This window comes from Vicugna pacos, chromosome 11 (genome assembly GCF_048564905.1).
Source record: "Vicugna pacos chromosome 11, VicPac4, whole genome shotgun sequence".
Taxonomy (NCBI): Eukaryota; Metazoa; Chordata; class Mammalia; order Artiodactyla; family Camelidae; genus Vicugna; species Vicugna pacos.
The window spans coordinates 98,438,079-98,461,108 of record NC_132997.1 but is presented as its reverse complement, the minus strand read 5'-3'; the positions used below and the strand labels follow the sequence as shown (position 1 = coordinate 98,461,108).

At 49.4% G+C, this 23,030-nt stretch overlaps 1 long non-coding RNA gene across 1 annotated transcript in view; it reads right to left on the bottom strand.

The window, feature by feature from the left end:
- Positions 1-2,272: 2,272 nt before the first annotated feature.
- Positions 2,273-23,030, bottom strand: part of LOC140699871 (uncharacterized) — a 57,689-nt gene continuing 36,931 nt past the window's right edge. Inside the window, exons 2-3 of the long non-coding RNA XR_012078133.1 lie at positions 3,195-3,396; positions 2,273-2,695 (exon numbers count right to left, since the gene is read on the bottom strand). This is a non-coding gene — a long non-coding RNA (uncharacterized lncRNA). The remainder of the gene's footprint in view (positions 2,696-3,194; positions 3,397-23,030) is intronic.

Genomic DNA, 23,030 nt, shown 5'->3' with positions numbered 1-23,030 from the left:
CAGAGAACGAGACTGGGGCACGTAGACGCTCGCTTTCCATGAAGAAGGGCCCAGGATAAATGGAACAGAAGCCAGACACATCTTCCTAAAGATGGAGGAGGCAGGAAACCTTGAGTCTCAAGTCTGAAACGGGCTCAGCACTAGTAAAAACTGGGTTTGCACTAAATAAACCTCATAGACATACACTGACTGACGTCTCAAGTTTTGAGAATTAGTAACAAAAAAATGGCCAGCATCCATGCAGGAAACAAAAACAAAAGCGAAAATGAAAAGAAGTTGCTTACAAAGTCAGGCTGGCTTCAGATTTCTCCTTTGCAACGTTAAATGTCTGTATTTTTTGAGGGGTTTGAAATCCCAGGAGTACAGAAAAGATTCTACAATTAATTGACATCTTATTATTACACAACTGGAAATCAAGAGGCAGTGTTTTATGCTTTAAATATGCATTTTAAAATTAATTAAATTAAATTTAAATTTAAATATAAAAATTTAATTAAACATTTTCATTTGAAATTTGAAAAACATAGCCCCTTCCAGAACCTAAAGTCTATCAGTCAACAGGGAAGGTCCTGTACCAAGGATGGCAGCTGTATTACTGGGACTAGCTCCGACTGAAAACAATAAAAAATGCTTCACAAAGTAGCCATCCCCTTGAAAGAAGAGAAGGATTGAAAAGGTAATGGAGGTCCCAGATCATGTTCTGGAATTACCCAGAGAAGTAGGAATTATGAACCCTGAGGACCTCGGCGGAGCCTGCCCTTCTGGGCGTGGGCTGCTTTTGACGGTGTGAGGCAAACACCAACACAGCCCTTCCCTTCCTCATCTCAGGGGACCACAGAAGAGGCACCCTGGGGACAGGAATAGCGTCCTGTCCCTCAGAGGTTGTGACCCCAGAGCAGCCAAGTGCGTGGCTGTGCCCCAGACCTAGGTGAGACAGGGAAGCTCAGACATGAACGTGGGCCCCAGCTGGCACCTGTCCCAGGAGGGCACGGTCCCACAGACTGCTGAGTAAATGTTCGCGGGCCACACGGGGCATTAGGCAAGAAAGAACAGGGACCATCAACAGCAGAACCCACCCTGGCAGACCTGGCTGTTGAACTTCAGACAGGCACGAGAAATAAGCCACAGGCTTGAAATCTGCAGAGAATGAAAAACAAGAAGAGGTGACGTGGCAGGTTCAAGACAGGACCACAGAGTTTCTAGAAATGGAAGCCACAGTGACTGAAAGTTTAACAAAACCGACGGACACACTTGGCAGAAGAACGGACAATGACCGAGAAAGCCCGTGAGCCAGCAGAAAACGAGACCCCAACGTCCAGAGCTCAGCACAGACCCAGGAAAGACACACAGAGCTCGGAAGGGAGGGTCCGGCGCGTGGGGAACAAAGTTCGACAGCCGCACGTGTATGTGGTCAGAACCCCAGAGAGAGGAGAAGGCAGAGTAGGAAATATTTATTTGACCAGATCATGAGCGAGAATTTTCCAGAACCAGTAGAAACCCTAATCCACAGAGTCAGGAGGTCAAGATAATCCCAAAGAGGTAAAATAAAGAGAAATCTCTAGAAAAGCCAGCAAAACTGCAGGTCTTCAAAGGCACCACACGGAGCCTTTCGCTCCAACAGGCCCTCCGGACAGCTCTCCGAGTGGGTCTAAATGCAGACAAGTAATTAAAACGCTCTTTGGTTAGCCGTCTCCCTCAGGTTTGTTTCAACTGGTTCTCTCAAGTCGACATGCAAAGGTTTGAGAAGGAAAGGATCAGATGCTCTGAAGTCACAGAAGGTGGGCCTGCCAGCGCACGGAGGAAGGAGCTCCAGGGGCTCCTGGCGCAAGGGAGCTGGTGCCCTGGGCCCTGGCAACCCGGCCCGCCCTCCTGCGGCCCTCGTCCCTGGGCTGGGCAGGTGAGTGCCTCCTCTCTTCCAGACAAGCAAGCTCTCTTCCCAAGTACGTCCCTTCCCCTCGACCTCAGCGTTGCCTGGGAATCTGTCTGGGTTCCAGCTGGCCAGGGAGTGGCAGGGACACCCCCATCTCCCCAGACTTCCCAGGACAAAGCGCCACATACTTGGCGGACCTTTCAGAGACAACGCCCCGGCAGGGTCGCCGTGCAGAGCCTGTAATCTGGCCTAGTGGCAGCCAAAACGCTGCAGCCGTTTAAAGGATCAGGTTATTTGCGGGACCTGGGAGGGGACACCTGCTGCTTCTCTTCTCTTCTATTCATCACAGTTAGCATGTTTAACTCATGCGCCTTGCAGATGTGTGAAACAAATAGCTGAGAAAACAATGAGTATGTTTTATTAAAAAGGTCAGATGAAGCTGAAAAAATTAGAGGGTCAACTAATCGCCCTGGTGTCTAGTTACATAAGAGCATGTAGACAGATGCTTGAAATTCAGTTTCAAAACAACCAGCAAAGCATCTAGTTACGATCTACATTTTTCCCGTGGTCTACTTGTGGTTCAACCTGGACAACGCTGTAAGCCAAAAATCAACTTGTTCACAGTTCTCTTTACATATCCTAAAACATAAATGTTATGATCTCTATAAATCTGACATTATTAGAATTGTGCGCAGTGAGATTAATGGTTGAAATAACATTTCTCATAATAGCGTCCAAGGCCGGAGGTTCACAGATGTATTTCAGGGAGTTTTGTAAGTTACTTGAAGATTTTTAATTTTTTTCTGTTGTCATTTGGCTGCAAACCTAAAAAAAATTATTTTTGTAATATAAAAACCTCTCTTTTACCACAAGTTCCCATCAAAAGCCATGTCTATGGAATAAAATTTCAGTTTCTGAGGTGACTGTTTCTCTTACTGAAGCCAGTGGAAACCCCAGGGGGGTCTCAAATATACTTTGGGGATTTTTGCATGGCTCTTTTTCTTAGGGAAACATAATTGGATTCTGATGCCACAACTTAGGGAAATAATGTACTTCAAACCAACAGGCCCTGCATGCAACTGAAATCCTTACATGCCTCTCCTTTTTTGAAGAAAAAAGAGAAGATCTAGACACACACACACATAAAAGCTTATATTGGGTGTTCAGTTTTTGTTTTGTGTTTGTTTGTTTGTTTTTAATGACAACCCTTGGCGTGTGTCTTGGGGCCTGTGGTGGGCAGACTCCACGGTTCTCCCTGATGGTGTTCACACCCTTGTGTAGGACCCCTCCCCACCCCTGGGATGTGGGGGAACCTGTGACTTACTTGCAGCCAGCAGAACACGGCAAAGCGACCGGAAACCTGGGCTTATGAACACACGACTATGTTGCATATCGTTGCAGCCTTGGCCTTGCTGGGACACGCTCTCCCTTGCTGGCTTTGTGAGATGACCTACAGAGAGAGCCACACTGCAAGTCTCCGAGGGTGGTCTCCAGCCAGCCAGAAACTTAGGGTCTCAGTCCTTCCACTGCAAGAGAATGAATGCTACCAACAAACATGATTTTGGAAGCAGAAACGTCCCCAGCTGAGCCTTCGGATGAGAACACAGTCCTGGCACCAACACCCGCAGTAGAGCCCAGCTAAGCTCTGTCTCACTTTGGACGAACAGAACCTGTGAGGTTTAATAAACCATTTTGAGCTGTTAAGATTGTAGTAATACTGTCACACAGCACTAGGTAACGAATACAAGACCCACCCACTCCCACCTTCTCAGCATTGACAGTGGAAACAGATCATCACAACCACCTTTCACTGAGTTTCTTTCCACTTCAAGGCCCTTTCCTGTTCTCGCCACTGGCAGGGCTGAGCCCCGCCTCCTGCTGCTCAGCTCTGCAGCGTCTCCCTGGGCTGCAAGGCAGAGTGTGAACTCCCCCGAGGCTCAGCGCCCGCTGCCCTCTGATCAGGCCTCTTGTTCCCTCCCCATCACGCCAGCCTCATTCCTCCTCCCCCACCCCACCCCCTGCCCGGTGCCCGGGAGGCAGACCAGCCTGGATGCATCCCGGGCTCCTTCAGCTCCTAGTGGGGCTCACCAAGGAGGAGCCCTGCAGGAGACTCAGAGGTGCAGGAGGAGTGGGGCCCCCAGCCTCCCCGCTGTCAGGTCGCCATGGAGGGAGGCCTCCCTCCACCATCAGCCACAGCTTCTGTCGGGCCGCCCTCTCCGTGACACTCTCTCTCCAGTTCTGTTGGCCACTTTCCCTGCACTCCAGTCTAAGGGTGGCCATGGCCCTGGCGACCAGCCCAGAGGTACGTCGCTGTCCCTAGGTTCCCTGATGTCCCACCCACAACAGGCAAACAGTCCCATTGTTAAACTCTGCTCAGTCTCCCCAGACTGAATGTGTCCCCACCAAGCCCCATACGGGGCTCTTGATGGGCCAGCTCAGCATCCCTCTCTTGCCTGGAAGGGTGGCCTGGGTTCCTCAGGGTCTTCCCAGAAAGAGCAGCAGCCCCTTCCACTGGAGCCCTTCCCTCCAGGGTGCTCCCCGTGGTGTCCAGCCCCGGTGCTGCACAACTTGGTACCACCTGCTGCCAGGGCACCTGCATCTTCTCCCGAGCATCGCTGAATGCCTCCCAGTGGTGCAGGACTGCTGTCAGCATGGCTGTATGCCTGTGTGTGCGTGCAGGGCCACCTGCCTCTTCCTCTTCACCATAGAAGCACCGTGTTCTTCTCCTAAATTATGAAAGAGCTGTTTCATGCATTACTGTCTGCCGAAGTACACTTAACATAATTCCAGCGGATCCCTGGAAATGCGCCCTTGAAGAAGAGCTTGCACAGTAATTAAATGTTGTATTGAGAACATTGTTAAAGTCAATGACCCAGTCCATTAGCAGTTTAAACACATTCTACCTTACGTGATTATGTTCAATGGAATTCGGATGATGTTAGACAAGTAGGAACACAGACAGAGTCAGGTAGCGCTGTGGTACTTGCCGTCTCAGCCGTAATCAGTCGGCTGGGCGATGTCACACGGGGGGCCGTTGGCGGACCTCCAGAGGCAAGCCACAGGCAGCAAGACCCCAAGCCCAGCTGCGTCCCCATGCATGCAACCAATATTTTAAAATAAACCCAAGTAGATTCAACAAATACAGTGATTCCTGTTGCTCTGTAAAGACACCTGTTCATGGAATCACTGGATAGAAAGTCAAGCACTGATGACTGTCAGCTAGTATGAGAAGAAGTTTGTACTCCACGAAGTGGATTTATGGTCAAGTGGCTCCTCTGACAGGCCAGATGGGCTCTGGTGTGGACCACGGGGAGTGGCTGGAGTCGGCGACATGGTGCTGAGTCCCTGCAGATTCCAGGAGCCCTACACCAGCCCTGCACACTGGCATTGGCAGGGGTGACCACAGGATCGAGGAGGCGTCGCCCTCTGCTTGCCCGGATGTGGATGAGGCGCCCCAGAGGGCAGAGGTGGCGCTCAGTCTCTGGGGGTGCATTTGCTCTTGGGAAGTGATGACCGCTTCATGTGGAATGTGGCTTTCGTGAGCAGACACATGGCCTGGTTCCAACGGGAACGTGCTCATCCTAATCTCGGCAGCATTCTTGATGATTCCATGTTCTGTCTGTCTGCCGTGAATGGTCCAGCTCACTATTTTCCTAGACAAGCAGGGAAGAAAGAAATGATTCCAGAATAGCCTGTGACTTTGATGAAGCCCTTTCGGTCCAGGTGCCCCTCACAAGGCTCCAATATTGCCCCTTCTTTGGCACATTTGAGGCTACATTTCCCGGCCCCTCTTACACGTCGGTGCAGCCATGTGACTCTGTGTCTGCTGTGGAACATGAGCCCAGCGGGCGACATCTGGGCTTGGCAATAAACCTGTGTTCTGTGTTCCTCTGCGCTTGGCTCCTTCCGGTCGGATGTGACCTCCGTGCCCAGACATGGAGCTGCCGAGGTACAGCCCTCCCCTAGAGGTCACATCTGGCTATCCAGGGCACCCTCTCAGGACTGTCACATGGGCAAGAAGCCAACTTCCACTGTCATGAGCTGATCAGTTTCAGCTATTTGTCACTCCGAACTAGCTCACTGGCCCAATGCAGCTTCCTTCACTCAAGACTGAGATTAAGGAGCTCAGGTGTTTAACTGAATGCATCTCTGGAGGGGTGGGGGGGTCTCAAGTTCAGCCCATCTCCCCTGGCAGCACATCCTCTTACCCACTGAGCTCTCAGAGCTCATGCTGGCCACAAAATCTGCCGAAAGTCTGACAGGGCAGGGACAAGGGGACACATAAGACCAGCTGTGACCCTCAGGGCCCCTCCCCACTTGAAAGTGCACTGTGATCTGGGGTCATTTTTCCTGCCACCCTTCGCCCTGCAGGAGGCTGGCTTTATTGTCTTAAGCGTCTGCTCTTGGGACCCAGTGCCCCACAGGCACTCGAGCAAAGGTGTTCTGGCAAGAGATATCATTTCACCAGGAAACACGTCAGTCATTCCTAAATAACTGTCCTCTTGGACCCAGCACACCTCAGCAAGGCGAGCCTCCTTTCCTCGTTTGTAGATGAACAAATAGCCTTTACAGTTCAAGCCACGGAGATGTGGGCCGGCCCGTCACTGCAGCGCAAGCCGGCCCAGCCCAGCACAACCCTACGCTCCAGAGGCCGTTTTCCCCGCCTCTGCACCTCCCGCCTGAGTCAGTTTGCTTCCCCTTTTATTTCCGGAGCATTTTACGCACACTTACGAATCGCACACTAAGCACTCATGTGTCCGCCTCACTTGCTGTTAGTCCCCCTCTTTATCCGCAGGACCTAGTTCTGAGGACAGGCCCTAACAGCCACCAGCGGAATCCATCTCTGCTCCCACACAACGCGGGCCCTCAGGTACCGCAGACGCCACCTGCTAAGATATCCGAACGGGCTGTCTTGTTCCCTGGCATGAGCCTCGGGGACACGCTGGAACAAAATGTCAAGGTGTTTGTGATTCAAGTTACAGGTCTTCCCTTCTTCTGTCTGTGCCACGAGCACAATGGAAATGGAGACCCCGGGGTAACAAAGGCCTACCCAGGGAGAAGGGGTGGGACCGGCAGGAGCCAGGCTCTGAAACGCCGGGCGGGCTCCTGGCTCTGCCCGGGGCGGTGTGCTGTGCCGTGACATTATTCTCTGTGACGGGGACACTGAGGGATGAGGAACGCCTCCCACACAGAAGCCTGTGTGACTGGAAAAGGTTATGAGCAGCTCTGAGCATCAGGCAAAGGTGCCAGTGAGACCGCCGGCCCTGCCCTCAGAAAACCAAAGCCTAAATGCAGAGGCCGCGTCCATCCGGGATCCAGGTCTCCCTCCAGACCTACGGGAACCACACACAGCCCTTGTGGACAGCGGGTCCGCTCATCCACACCTGGGACGGTCCAGTGCGGTCGGGGACCCAGACCTTGCCGCGCCCAGCCAGCCCAGCTCCAGGCAGAGTCAGGCATGAACCACTGCTCACTTCGCTGGGCTCCGACAGGCCACGGCCAGGCCTGCAGGATTCACAGCTTCCAGGCCCCAGGCCCAGGTGACAACCACTAATTCAAACTTCTTTTTTTCCTTTTTGGTCAGGGGCGAAGTGTCGCAGGTAATTCCTTGCTAACAGTAGTGTCCCAGGGTGAGAGCCGTATGATCACGGGCACTAGAAGGCATCTGTGAGTCCCTGTGGGCGGAGTCGGAGGCTCCGGGGAGGCTGGGTGGGGAGAGTGAGCAGAGATGAGGGGAAAGGAGGTGCAGATGGAGACAGCTGTGTGCAGGATAGTGACCCCGTCCAAACCAGAGTGACTCAGGGAGGGCAGAAGCAAGAACTGGGAGGGGTGGCCAACAGAGCTGGCCTCGAGCCCCCAGCCCTGATGTGCTGTCCTCCTGGAGGGGTTCAGACTTCCAGCAAGCATGGGGTGGAGGAGTGTTTGGGCCAGAAGTACTGATACCGCTTTGGGTTCCAGCGACACCCCACCCCCGCTGCTGATTCTAGATTCCAAGAGTTAATGGAAGACAGTGTGTGGCTTCTGTTGTTTAAGTCAGTTAGAAACAGGTCAAGTTTCAGCTTGCCCTGGAGGGGTTTCTGGCTGATGATGTCCGGGGTGAGGGTGGTGGTGGGTGTACTTGGTGAGGGCTGAGTTAAAACACTATTGACACAAGTTAACCTTCTAGGAAGGAATGTGGACACGTCGCTCCCCGAGCAAGCGGTTCTGTGCCCGGAGCCTGGACCGGGTCTCCAACAGGATGAAACATCAACTTCTTTAAAAACACAGGCCCCTCAGACAGACCTGAGCAAAAAGTCAAAGAGGGTAGGTACCTAACTCACACTCTTTTTGAGCCAGGAACATTCAAAGAAAACTAAGTCATCATCGGAAAAGAAAAAAATAATGTCAAAAGCGAAAAGGAAGCTCTTAGTATCGCTGATGTTCTGCCCTTAGATGAAGTCCGCTCATTCCTTGTAAAAGGCTCGCAGACCGTTCTTGTTCTCTGGCTTTCGTCTACTGGAACCAGCACGGGTCTGAGGACAGGTGGCGGCTACCCCCCAGCTTGCCTTGGATCCACAGATGGGTTTGCTGCATGTGGTCAGACACACGGGGCATCCGACAGGGGCTGTCTAAGGAGAAACCTCAAATTAAAGGGATGAGGGCTCAGCTGACTCCTGGCTGATGGGCACATGAAACTCCCACTGGGCAGAGTTTGTCAACTTCTTTCTTTAGAAAAAAAATACGAAGCTGAGCCAGTTTCATCATCCTGAGGCAAGCAGGCCCGCCAACAAATTCCAGCGGCTCCGCCCTCTGAGGCGCTCGCCTTTGCAGCTCGGGTTCTGGAGCCACACACCCCTCGAAGGGATGTTCAGGATTATTCGGCTCTCCCCTGGGTCCCCTCAACCAGACTTCACTTCATGACCAACTCAGTGAACTCTGAATCGCACATCCCCTCAACAGGCCTGATGCAGGTTGCACACACCTGGTGAAGCTTATTCCTGCCGCCTACAGAAAGGCAATCACCGTGACCGCCAACTCCCCTCCTCAGAAAGAGGGGCTGCACACACATCACTCTTCCCAGGGTTCCAAGTCCTGCCATCCATCCTCCCAAGGCACCTTCTTCAGTGGCATTATCCTCAGGGCTCCCCGGGGATCTTACTGATAGCAGGTAATGATGCAGTAGGTCAGGGTGGAGCCTGATACGTAGCATCTATGAGGAGCTTCCTGACAATGTTCAACACCTAAGGTTGGAGCACACCCCCCTACATCAGAGATAGCTTCCATCCCAAGTTTATCTTATGCCAAAGACTTCTGTGAATGGCTCTGCTGGCCCAACCTGACCTCAGGCTGCACCTGTTAAGATACCCAACAGGACCAGACAGTATTTTGATCCTATTTCCTATTTGCCTTACATGCAACTAGGATCAGGTGTATATCACAAGGACCATCAGCTACGGTGCCTACCTTCTGTCTAAGAAAAATCTAGCAGCTGTTAATAAGGACAGACCTGAAAATAACAGAGGACTTGATATCTTTTACACTGCCCAGTATAATGAGAACTTTGTGAAGAGTATTTTACTTTCTGCATGCATGTTTAAAATGTTATGTTATCACACACACACACACACACACACAAATACACACCTATAGACCGTGTGCTCACTGTGGAAATTTTTTAAAGTACAGAATGGTCTAAAGAATAAGAATCATCTGTGATTTCACCACTCTTCTCTCTTCCATGCACATGTATCTTGAGGTTACAGTACACAGAGTTGTATACTCTTCCTTTTTAACTTAACGTTTTATCAGTACAGTACCATTGGAAATTGTATCAGCCCCACTAGAAACTCAGTATGGATCTTTTTCATGACTGCATAATACTCCATTATCATGTAGTGATTCCCCTTTTACTGAACACTTAGGTTGCTTCCTTTGGCAGGGGTTAATGCATATATATATATATATATATATATGTATATATGTATGTATATATATATATATAAAACAATTATGTAACATATATATAATTCTTTACATTTTCATTCAGTTCACTGAGTTTGAGACTCTAGAATGTGCTAGGTGCTGCGCATTTTCTTAGGACAGCTTTCTAGAACAGGAAATATTGAGTTAAACATTAAAGAGGTGCATATACCAAATTATGTCCAGAAGGTCCGTGACAATGTTACACTCCCAACAGTAGCTCAGAGAACCTGGCTCAACCCTAAGCCTTCATCAGCATTAAGTTTTATGAGTTTCTACATTTTTGAAACCATTCTCCCAACAGATATTCAAGAACCTTGTCAATGGCTGTGTTCACCCGGAGCTCAGCTAATAATGATTCACAAATCCTTCACCCTGTCCTCTGAAGCAGAAAGGCTCTCGTGCTCTCACCCTGGCACCACCAGAAGCAAGGTCTTGAGCCAGTAATAAATGAGTGAGGGGAGAAAAACCCAGAATCTTGTAATTGATTATTTAGTGCAAAAGAGGAAGAAAATGATCACAGGTGGTGACAGCAGATGTGACAGCCCAGGATACTTGGCAAAGTGTGGCACACATTTGATTACCCACACAATGGCTCAAGGTATTCAATGTCCAAGTGAAACCCTTGTCCCTCCATAGCAATGAGGTATGTATATTTTTATTTTCTTCACTTATGTTCCGCTCTCGTTTCTAAATACTTGAATCGATGACATCAATAACAGATGTTGTGTGAAATTAGAGGCCCAAGTGAGGCTACAAAAATCTCTCAATAAAAAATGTCAGCAATTAATGTTTCAAAACAGAGCACCACTGTCATCTCTCAAAATGGATGCATGACAATCTGAAGACGGCAGCCAGAGATACCAGGTTTGGCAAGGGGCCCACCTTAACTCTCATTCTAGGCACAAATTCAAAATGTTATTATTATTATTCTCAATTAGTGCATACTAATTGTTTTCTAACTTTCTCTCTGCTTTTAAAAAAAAAAATCCCTTCTCTTCTGTCCTGGAGTTTCACAGACACTGGCTGACAGTCTAATTTGGTAACAAACGCACCCTCGTAGAAACGGCGTCCCGCCCACCAGCCAGGCCCCTGCACGGCCCGCACCACTCCTGAGCCCGTCTTCCTGGTACTGGGGTTTGGGGAGACCCTGGCTCCGGGAGAGAACGGCACCAGTGGCTACAAGGCCTCTGATGCACCAGGGACGACTTCATTTGCATTTCGCCACCACGAGGAGGTTGAACAGGCAAATGGAGCATCACCTGCAGCCCAACTGAGTTGAAAGGCAGATCAACATTCCACACTGAAGCAGGAAGATGGACTGGGGTGCTCCAGCTAGGAGGCCAGACCATCCGCACCTGCGCAAGGCTGACTGGATGGCAGCAAAGTGTGTGCACTGAAAGCGCAGCCCTCAGTCGTATTGTTAACACTTTCCTAATGATGAAATTTCTGAAAAAGAAATAAATAAATTGATCCCACTTACAATAGCTCAAAAGCAGTAAGATACTTAGGAATAAGCCTAAAGAGGTGAAAGATCTGTCCGCTGGAAACCGCAAGACACTGATGAAAGGTACCGAGGAAGGCACACAGAGATGGAAAGGCAGCTTCTGTTCATGGATTGGGGGAATTTACTTTGTCAGAAAGTCAACGTTATCAAAAGCCATCTATAGATTTGATGCAATCCCTATCAAGATCCCAGCGGCATTTTTTACCGAAACGGAAAAACTGTCCCTCTAATGTGTGTGGAACCACAATCGATTCCGAATAGCTGAAGAAATCCTTCCAAAGAAGAACAAAGCAAGAAGCATCCCGCCTGCCGATGGCAGGCTGCACCACAAAGCTGCAGGCACAGGACAGTGTGGAAGCGGCATGAAAACAGACAGACAGGCCAGCGGAACAGAAGAGAGCCCAGAAATAGCCCCAAACATACACGGCCAACCAGCACGTGACAAAGGAGCCAAGCATGCTCCACGGAGGAAGGACAGCCTCTTCAGTAACCGGAGCTGGGGTAATCGGATATTCACATGTCAAAGAATTAAGCTGGACCCGTATTGTACAGCACTCACTAAAACTAATTCAGAATGGGTGAAGACTTACGTGTAAGACCCCAAACCATGAAATTCCTAAAAGGAAACCTAGGAGCAGAGCTCCTTGACCTGGGTCCTGGCAGTGACTTCCTGGCGATGACACCTAAGGCACAAGCCACAAAAGCAACAGTAAACACAATGGACGACAGCAAAGCAAACCATCAGCAAAGTGAAAGGAGCCCACAGAGTGGGAAAGAGATTTGTAGACCACATATCCAACTGGGGTCAATATTCAACACAACTCGTATAAAGAACCCATACACTTCAATAGCGAAAAAACAACAAAAACCCCCAAACTCCAATTGAAAAACAGGCAATGGACCTGAGAAGACATCTCTCCACACAGGATATAGCGAAGGCCAACAGGTACCTGAAAAGATGCTCAGCATCACTAGTCATTAGGGAAACGCACATCAAAACCACAGTGAGATGGCACTTCACACCTCTCAGAATGGCTGTTATCAAAAAGGTAAGTCTTGGCAGGGATGTGGAGGAAGGGAACTCTGGTACACTGTTTGTGGGAATGTAAATTGGTGCAGCCACTGCGGAAAGTGTGGAAGGTCCTCAGAAACTTAGAAGTAGAACCACCATATGACCCAGCATCTTCACTTCTGGGAATGCATCCAAAGACAGTGTAACACTAACTCAAGAAGACATCTGCACCCCTATGTTCACAGCAGCGTTACTAATAGCCAAGACATGGGGGCAACCTAAGTGTCCGTCAGTGGGTGAATGGACCAAGAGCTGTAGTGTCAGTATACAATAGGATATTATTCAGCCATAAAAATGAGGAAATCCTGCCATTTGCACCAACACGGATGGACCTTGAAGGCATTCTGCTAAGTGAAATAAGCCAGACAAAGAAAGACAAACACTGTATGATTCTATTTATATGTAGAGTCTTGAAACAAAACTCATAGAGAAAGAGATCAATCTTACGGGTACTGAAGGCAGGGCACTGGGGGCAAGAGGGAATTGGAGAAAGGTGGTCAAAAGGTACAAACTTCTAGCTAGAAGATAAATGAGTGCTACGGATGGAATGCACCACGGGATGACATGGTTAGCACCGCTGTATGGTACATAGGGAGGTTAGTAAACCCTAAGTGTTCTGATCACAGGGAGAAATTTTTTCCTTAATTCGTTTCCTTTTCTTTTCTTTTTATTGTACGTATGTGAGAAGATGGATGTTAGCTATTGTGGTAATCATTTCACAATATACGTAAATCAAACCATCATGCTGTACACCTTTAACTTATATAGTGATGGATGTCAATTATTTCTCAATAAAACTGGAAAAAAAGACTTTTCTCTCACCCAGGAAGCCTGTGACTCACCACGGAGGTATCTTTATCCCCAGCAAACTCTTAAAGATCTAAGAAGTTGGGGGAAATGAAACTGCATCAGCCCCTCTAGCAAAGTCAACTACAGGCAAGAGAGAGAATCAGAATGATGATAAAAGTACAAACAAAATAAAGCAGAACCACACGGCAAAGAAGCGGCACGAGGGGGCCCCCTGCAAACCGCGCTGTGGGGCGGGAGACCTGCTTTGCGCTCATGGCAGACAGAGACCGTGTTTAACTTGAATTCTCACAATCCTCAAATCTTCACGATAAGGTCATTACTGTCCATTTTCTGGTGAAAGAACTGACTGAGGTCTGGGAGCTCACAGAACTGGGAAGAACCTGAGCCTTGCTCTTTCTCATTTAAACGCGGAGCCTTGTTCACCTGGACCACGCCCTGCCTCTTTGCACGCTTGCCCTTCACCCTTCGCATGCTGCCCTGGCTCTGTCTGGCCTCATGCTCAGTGCAGGCTGTGTTCTTTAAAGCCAGCCTCCAATATGAGAGTTTGGAGGTGCTGACTGGTTAGAATATCATGTGACCAAAGCCTTGCCTTCCCTCACATGGTCTTTATTCTTGTCTGTGGCCACAGCCAAACTCCTTCACAAGTGTGTCATCACCGACCTGCAAGTGGAGGAGTGGGTATAAACCAAAACCGCTAACCTCCATCCAGGGCAACCCCATCCACTGGTAGGAGGGAGGAGCATACCTTTTGTACCCGATGTTTAATTAAGATCATAAAATATGGGAAATAGAAGATACAGTGATCAACTACTGACTGCCCAGCTTCCAGCTGTGTCTGCCTTAGTGACGGCGCTTCTGACTGCAAGCAAGAGAACACAAAATGCACACTGGCTTAGGCTAAACAAAGGAGGGTGCAGGGGTACATGTGGCTGGCCCAGGGCTTGGCTGATGCCACCAGGATACCTCGCTCAGTCCTACTTCCCTGGGTTGACTGGATTCTCAGCTTCCCCACAGGGTCCCTGTCAGCTTCGGGACCACATCCTCAGAAAGCGGGACACCCTGGTGTCTGCCAGTACCTTAGCCAGGGTCCCATGAGTAAGTCTTGTTGGTCCTCTCCATCCTGACTGTGTCATAAGCCTATTCCTAAATGAATTCCTTGCATCCAGGGAGAGGAGATGTGCTGCCTGGCTTAGCCCAGGGCAGGTGTCTCACCCAAATAGATTGGCTGAGCGCTTTGGTCGGTGGATCCACCCAAAAGAGAGTTTGAGATGTGGTGACTAGAGAGAGGATAAGGGTTTGCTGGGAGGCAAGCTTGACAGGTCTCGAGAAGCATGTTTGTGGTTGCTGGTCACACAGAGCTGGAGCTGAAGCAGGAATCCAAGTTACAATAACAAATCATCACAAGTCACGGCCACGCCTTTGCTTTTTGCACAGAGACAATGGTGAGCATGTGTGTCACATAAAACCAGGATCACTGAAATTCCGTGCTGTGGCTCACATGGCCAATCTAGCAGACAGTCTAGAGACATCCAGTGGCCAAAAGGGCTGGGGCTGCTGGCTTTGAAGAGCCATCACCAAATAAGAAGCCACTGTCTGAGCAGTGCCCACGCCGGCCGCCTTTCTCTGCTCTGCAGAGGCATCAGGGCTACACTCGCCAAGCCTTACATTCACAGGTCATTTCTAATAGATTCATTTTTAAACTTTCTGAAGAACTATGTGAGCTATCTTGACATTTTTGTTATAATTTGTCATCTCCAAAGGCATGTATTTCCAGACTGTGTGTTTCCCATTCAAGGCCCGTCTCCCCCCGATGCCACTCCTCCATCTCCATTCAGCAGTTGCTCCTGTCTCATCTGCTATACGCCGGGTGCTGTGCTAAGAACTGGGGATCCAGAGAGAGGAAGACCAACGCCAGCCTTCAAGGAAGCCGTGCTCTGGTGCAGGAGCTCCCCGTCAGCTGCTGAATGACTTGGGGCACGCGGGACATCTGTTTGTACTTCCCAGTCCTAACTGACTTGGGTAGAAATCAACTAACAAGTTTTATAAAGGTAAACAGAAACGAAACACTCCACAGCTCAGTGTCATTCCACAGGGACAGGGTCTACAGTGTTGGGTGGTCACATGTTTTACAAGAAGCTCTAATGGAAAATGAGTGCCTTTGTGCAAACCCATGCACTGAGAATCTTTCTTCTGGCTCCCGGATGCTGTCCACTCCCACCTTCTCCCACCCTAGCTTGGCCCAAGGAGACAGACTTAGGTTGGTCTACATAAACGGGCATCCTTACCTTTGGCATCTGGTTGCGTTCATCCGTGAGATCACTGGAAGCAAATCAGAGGAACTGAGGAAAGAGGGTGAAGCTGGGACCTGTTCTGCCCCACCTCCCTCCTGGTGGATTTCATGGGTCAGCTGACCTCCACAGAGGACCACACTTTCTGTTACAATGTGCTTTCCATCCAACTGTCTTCTTTGAAATCAAGCAACTGCTCCCTTCCTTATGCCTGCAGACCCACAATGGTGGTACATTAGTGTCTGTGATTTCCCTACACCATCTTCACATCTCCCCAAATAATCCCTTTGTCATGTTTTCCTTGAATTATTCAATTTGAATGGGTAATCTGTTTTCTACCGGGACCCTGTCTGATAAACCCTATTTAACCAAAATTTCTCTAAATATCTTCTATACATATTTGGTTACCTTCTGAAGGTTTCCAAAACAGTGCGTGAAAACTCCTCACCTCACTGTCCTCCAGGATTGCCTCATCCCCTGATCTTACTCTCCAGATGAGCTATGACACTCAGCCACCTCCGCCTTCCAGATCTCAGCCCTAAACTCTGACTACTGTTCCTGAGACACAGGCCCAAGGAGTCAGGGCACCCAGTATAGTCTCAACACTTAGTGTCTCATTCCCCCTAGTTGCCCTGGAAACACACACACACACACCCCAACATTGAATTAAATGTGAGACAAAGCCAAGTGTTGACAAGGATGCAGAACAGCTGAAGCTATCGATGCAGTGCTCCTGGGAGTGCAAATCAGTGCAGCCACTTTCAGAGAAAGGTTTGGCAGAATCTACTCAAACTAAAACACATCCAGCCTATGACATGGCAACTCTGTTCCCAGGTATATCCAAGAGAAGTGAATGCATATGTCCAAAAAAGACGTGTACAAGAATCTTCAGAGCAGCTCTGCATACAATAGCCCCAAACTAGGAACAATCCAAGTGTCCATCAACAGACTTATAAATAAACAAATTGTGGAATTCAACAAAGAATAAGCTACTGATACATGCAACAAGGCGCAATCTCAGATATTACGTTTAGAGAAAAAAGCCAAGCACAAAAAAGTACACAGCACGTGATTCTATTTATATAAGTGTCAAGAACAAGAAAAGCTAATGGCTAGCGAAAGACTTCAGGATAGAGATTCCTTCGGGGAAGGATATATTGAGTAGAAATAGCGTTACGGAAACAACAGGCCAGCCAAGAAATAAGCACCACTCGGAGGGCTGGAGAGCTCAGATGTATTACACCGTTGGGCTCAGAGGGGCTTCTGCTCCGAAGCTCTGAGCACCTCCAAGATGTGCGCGTGAGGTTTTATAGGGTAAAGTACAAGCTTGGGGTATTCGGCCAATAGGCATGGAACAGCTTTAGTAGCATCATTATCACAAAAGTGGAGGCAGGGAGGCAGCAAACCAACATTCCAAAGCCAGATATGTCTCTCTGAAAATCCAGCTGGCTAGCAAAAAAACATGAACAGCAAATCAACACTAATTAACTTAGATTTACAAGTTAGTCCAGCAGAACTCAGATCAGTATTCCGATACTTAGATTTGTGAGTTATCTTGTTAGCCCAGCCCAGCCTCTCTTTCACATTCCTAGACTTGTGAGTTATCTTGTTAAACCAGCCCGGCTTTTCCTTCACAATAGGAGTGAAGGAAGCCTCTGAGGGCTGGAAGTGTCTGGGAGGAGACATGTAAAAATCCATCAGACTGTACATTAAAGATTATCAGAACATTTTATACATTCTGTTGCATATGTTATGTCTCCATAACAAACTAAAATTTAAAATGAGATTTGAGGATTATAAATACATTAGATATAAATGTTTATTGAAATTAGATGTCTGAGTGATTCCAAATATGGTTGTTTATCAATGTGTTTTTCCAAAACCAAAATGACAAATGGCTAATATTTCTTCCCAGAAGCAGCGCTGGCATGTAACAGGTAACCAAGGAACACTCAGTGAGATGGTTGTAAGAATTTGCACTTTATTTGCTGCATTTTTATTTCTAGCCCAGGCTCTTTTTCAGGGTAACTCCTACAGCTGTCCAGGATCATGAACGCAAATCCCAGGGAAACAAGCCTTTGCAGACCCCTGGGCACATCACTGGGAAGGTCCAGTGGCCTCCTTCATGGAAGTGTTTAGTTTAGATGTGGATACACAGGTTTGAGTGAAAAAGCAGTAGGGGCTCACAGTACGTGAGCGTCCCTGGGAGACGACGGGGCGTCTAGAGAGAGTTTCTCACAGTATCTCTGGTGTAACTGCCTGCCTCTGACAAGTGAAGAGGAGACCCAGGCAAAGCCCTGTGGTGGCCCCTAAGCTGCGCCACCTGCACTGAAAGCAAGCGGTCTCGGCGGTCACCTGCGAGGCATTTCAAGTTGTCTGCAGCGTGGCCTGGAGGGTGTGACGCTGGCTGTGTGCCAGCAACGCCAGGCCACCATCACAAGTGAAAAACCGATCTCGAGGTCCAGGCCTCCGTGCTGCCCGAGTTCCTTCCCCGAGGACCACCCAGGCACCTCCCACGTGGGTTCAGGGAAAGTGTTTTGGGTCAAGATATAAACGTCAGAAGCCCATGCTCTGATGAGAAGGGTGCTTCCCGCCGCGCTTACCCTGCAAGGTCACGAAGCCCCACCGCCTTCTCCACCCTCACTGGTCCCTCAGCCCCTGGCTCCACGCTGTCTGAGGGCCTGTCCCCACCTCCTGGCCCTCATGTCTCCCCCTCTCTCGGCAGGAAAGCACTTCTTCTCACCCTTTACAGGCACCACCTCACCATCACCATCGGGGCTCAGCCTAACTCGTCTTCAGAGGAGCCTTCTCTGAAATCCCATCCGGAGCAGGTCTGCCTTGGTGTATCTTCATGTAACATGGGCTTCCCTTTGCGGAACCCAGCATGATCTGTGGCTGTGTAAGTATTTATGTGCTTGCCTTCCTCCGCTCTGACTCTTCTCCTAGACTGGACCCGCGAAGGAAAGAACTTCATCTGTATTTCCCACCTAAGTACACTCAAAGCTGAGTACCACACGGTGCCAAATGCCAACAGAAACAGACAGTTATGGATGGGGGGGTGGTAAATACACAAGGGTCATGGCTCCACTCAGCCCCTGAGCAAGGAAGTACTCGTTGAAAGGATAGGCATAAAAATCAAACAGAAAATAAGTTTTCATCCTGAAACCCGGTGCTGGCGAGGCTGCAGGAAAAGAGAAGTTCATCTATTGCTGGTACTGGCAGCCAGCAGCAGCAGAACCGAGTTACCTCTCAGCCAGTAACAAATACTTGGTGTCAGGAAATGATTCAAAATGAGAAAAACTGCTTTTCCAAAGACATAGCATTCCCCACCTTTCATAATAATTAAAAGATTAGAAGTAACCCAAAATATCCACCAAAGCGGGAACGGTTAAATACACAGTATGTCAAGTGGAGAGAAGTTTTGCACCTGAAATTACGTGTGTGTATTATCATCACAGCAATTTTTTTAATAATGGTCTCATGTTAAATAAGAAAGCATAATAAACATTGTCTACAAAACACTTATGCACCCTGCAAAGGTACGAATGAAGAATAGAAGGAAACACCCCAAACGAACATCTTTGTGTGAAAGAACGGAAAAATACGTGTTTTAGTTATCCTCGAGTGTTACTGTAAAAAGCGAGCTGAACAATGACAGCTCTGCCTGCATCCCAGTGCCCACGTGTGGCTGTCACTGCTGGCCACAGATGCTCATAGCCCTGGACTCAGCCCCCTCCCCGCACCTGCCCAGCCTCCCGCCTTCGCTCAGCTTCCCTGCACTTCCATGCCTGCCGCCCCCTCTGCGTTGTCCCGCTCCCAGAGACAGAAGCGCTGCTTGTAAGGGGGCACAGACCCTCTCGATACTTTGTCCTGGGACGTGGGGGGCTTCTCCTCTGCTGTGAGGCCTGTCTGAGCCAGCGGCCCCCCACGTGGGACTCCGCACAGCTTGCAAAGAAGGACTTGTACAGAGGTCTTTCAAGAGCGCCTGGGAAGAGAGCTCCTGCTACCCGCCCGGCGCCAGGCTCCCCGGGCCCCGCCCAGGCTGAGGCTGGCTGACTGTCCCCTCCACAGCAGAGGCGAGGACCCCAGGGCTTGGCTCTGAGGCTGAGCCCACGTTTAACAACCAAGAACAGTTCATTTTTTGCTATCCTCCCAAACGACCAACTGACCCCCCCAGAGTGGGTCAGAAGACGGCCCTGACGTTCTGCGTTTGACTTGTTCACCAAAGAGCTCAGTGGTTCAGCCAGCTGTCCACACGCAGATGATCGTTACGGGTACGAAATGGACATAAAGGAAGCGAAGAAATCACAGACACACAAGCAATAGAAAATGAGTGGTTCTTCTGTGTTGTGCCCTTGGGGATCTTTTTACAAAGAGCTGAGTAGATGAACCAACTACTTAAGAACTGTCCAGGTTGTCCTGTGTCTGCACTGGTGAGTCCTTAAAGTTTGACCAGAAACTTGGCCACTCGGGTTTCCGTGTGTACTCGTGGGCTCTGGGAGGGACTGGCAGGCGCGGACAGGTCCTCCCCGAGCTGCACATCCCGCCCCACACGCTGCCGTTCCTGGGGCACGCATCACTCCTGCTGGGAGCCGGGCCCTCATCACTCTGAAGCTTCCCGAAGGCTCATTTAGGCTTTGGCAGGGCGCTGGGTACAGAGCAGCTGCTCACTATGACTCTTTCCCATCATTTGACCGGTTTTTAATCCGCAACAATGCTTCCAAAATTGAAAACGGAACCAGGCTGGATTCCCGACCGGGGCTGACCAAGCGCAGGGCTGGCGGGGCGATCACAGCAGGTGCCAGAATGAAGATGAATCTCCGTGACCGCCTGGACTCCTGGCGAGACAGAAGCCCGGCTGCCAGGTGCCCTCCGTGTGCGGGCGCACGGCCACCAGCCAGCACGGGCACATCCTGGGCAGGGCCCAGGGACACTCTGTCCTGACAAACCCAGACGTCCCATGACCCTGGTCAAGATCTCCTGGGTTCTCTCCCGGTCGTGAACAGACAATCTGGGAGCTTTTATTAATAACTGACATACGAGACAAATTTTCATTAGGATGTAGCAACGACCTGCCATTCTCGAACTCATCCTAATTCATATTCATTTACAGTATTTCTTCTGAGGATTACTTCTAGGCATCCAGGTGTCTTTTCTTTTTAATTGTGGTAAAATACAAAAACATAAAGTTTTCCACCATAACCATTTTTAAGTGCACAGTTGACTACGTTGTTCTGCACCGTCACCACCCTCCATCTCCGAAAGTCTTTTCATTTTGCAAAGCGGAAACTGTACCCAGTAAACAATAGCTCCCTAACCCCCTCCTCCACAGCCCTCGGCAACCACCATTCTGCTTTGTCTCTAAGGATCTGACTACTCGAGGGACCTCGTATCAGTGGCATCGTAGAGTATTTGTCCTTTTATATCTGGCTTGCTTCACTTAGCATAATGCCTTCAGGTTTCATCCATGTTGCAGCATTTGTAAAATTTCTTTCCTTTTTAAGTCTGAATAATACTCCATTTTATGTGGACCACATTACGTTTATCCATTCATCCACTGAAGGACACTTGGGTTGCTTCCATCTTTTGGCTACTGTGAACAGTGCTGCTATGAACACAGTTGTACAAATATCTGTTCAAATCCCTGCTTTCGGTTCTTTTGGGGACATACCCAGAAGTCCATTGCTTCATCACGTAGTAATTCTATTTTTAAATTTTTGAGGAGCTGCCATGCCGTTTTCCACAGCAACTGTACCATCTTACAATCCCATCACCAGTGCACAAGGATTTCAATTTCTCCACATCCCCAACACTTACTATTCTGTTCTGTTGATGGTAGCCATAGTAATGGATGTGAGGCGGTATCTCATTGTGGCCAGACTCCTTTGGAAGGATAAAAATATACATGTATGGTTTCACATTCCTAAGATTCCCAGAGGTGAATTCCATTCATCTAATGATGACACAAACCACACAGCACCCTCGATAACTCTACTGCTCCTCACAGCACGTCTTTGGGTCCGGCACTGGAGTGGGCGTTTTGTATGGATGCCTTTGTGTCCCAAGAGCGAGGTGATGACTTGGCGACAGATGGAAACCTTGGCCGTGACACGGTTAGAAGGTGAGTGGACGGAAGAACAAGCAGTCTCTCAGTAAGACACAGGGAAAGAGGAAGTGAAAGAGGCCTTGGAAAGAGCCAGGCCATGGGAGAGATGCGCCGAGACCCCGGCGTCCCCCTGTGTGAGCGCGTGGAGGGCGCGCCCTGCTAATTAGCGTCTGCGCGCACGCGGGACTCGGGGAGGACGCTCCGCTCGCCCAGCCAAGCTGCTAACTCAGCAAGTCGTCCGGAGCAGAACCCAGCTCTGCAAAGGCTCACGCTGGGAGTGGGTCATGGATCACCTTTTGCTAAATAAGAACTGAAGAAAGTGTCCTATTAATGAGATGCCACCCCGTGACAGACACTGTGCGATTAAACCAGAAGAGGCCCAAACACAGTAATTAAAGAGAACAGAGGGACACGGGTGACGGAGGGAGAGAGGCATCGGAAAGCGGCACAGCCAAACTCCTGAAAGACTGAGAACATGCTCGGGTCCCCTGAAAGGGCTAAAGGCCATGCCCACTCCACATGGCTTCTCCACGATTTTCTTTCACTTGGTTTTTTCTCTCCCAGCAGCCACGAGTGCCCCCCGCACCCAGCTCCGCCCCGTGCAGCTGGATTTGCACTACTTTCCGTATTCCCTGCACTGTCCCGCCCTCCCCTGCATTCCCGGCATTTGGATTGATCGGAGCACATGACACACCTTCCCCTAAGTGGGTGTGGCAGCGACCACAGACCACACACACACACACAGAGCCGGGAGCCGTGGCCCTGGCCCTGACAAGCCATCCAACCTTGACCAGCACTGCCTCCACTTTGTCCCCAGCCAGGAGGGGCCACGTCTACATCAGGCAGCATTCAGCTCCAGCTCTTTTCGTGTTAAGTCCACGTCTGGCCCCTTCACTCCCTGCTGAGAGATGGAAGCCCTTTGACCTCCAACTCACCCTCCAGGAATTAGGGCCACTGTATAGGCCCCTGTTCCTTAGAAATCCCTCGCACTTAGTTCAATGCTCTGCTGTTGCTGCCTTGTCATTTTTTATAATTATTTAACAAAGTGATCTTGCCAAGCTTTCTGACATTTTCCAAAATAATCTGAGCCCTAGGTGCACACAATCTCACCAGCTCTCGAGTGTTATCTTTCCACTTGTCCACTGTTTCCCGCCAGCCTCACCCCCGCTTCTTACACAGCCCCGTGTCTCAGGGTGTAGACCACGGGACAACTCAAAAACAGATTAAGTATATTTACCCCTCTCTTTATCTCTTAGGTATCTCTATTTTCAGACCAGAATTTCCATGTAGAAAGGAAGAGATCTAGGTATTTAAATACACAGCAAAAAAATAAAAGTTTATCTCTAATAAAACATCCATCTGAGAGACCAGAAACAGCTTCAAAATAAGACATGGCAGCCCAAGTCCACGGCAAGACA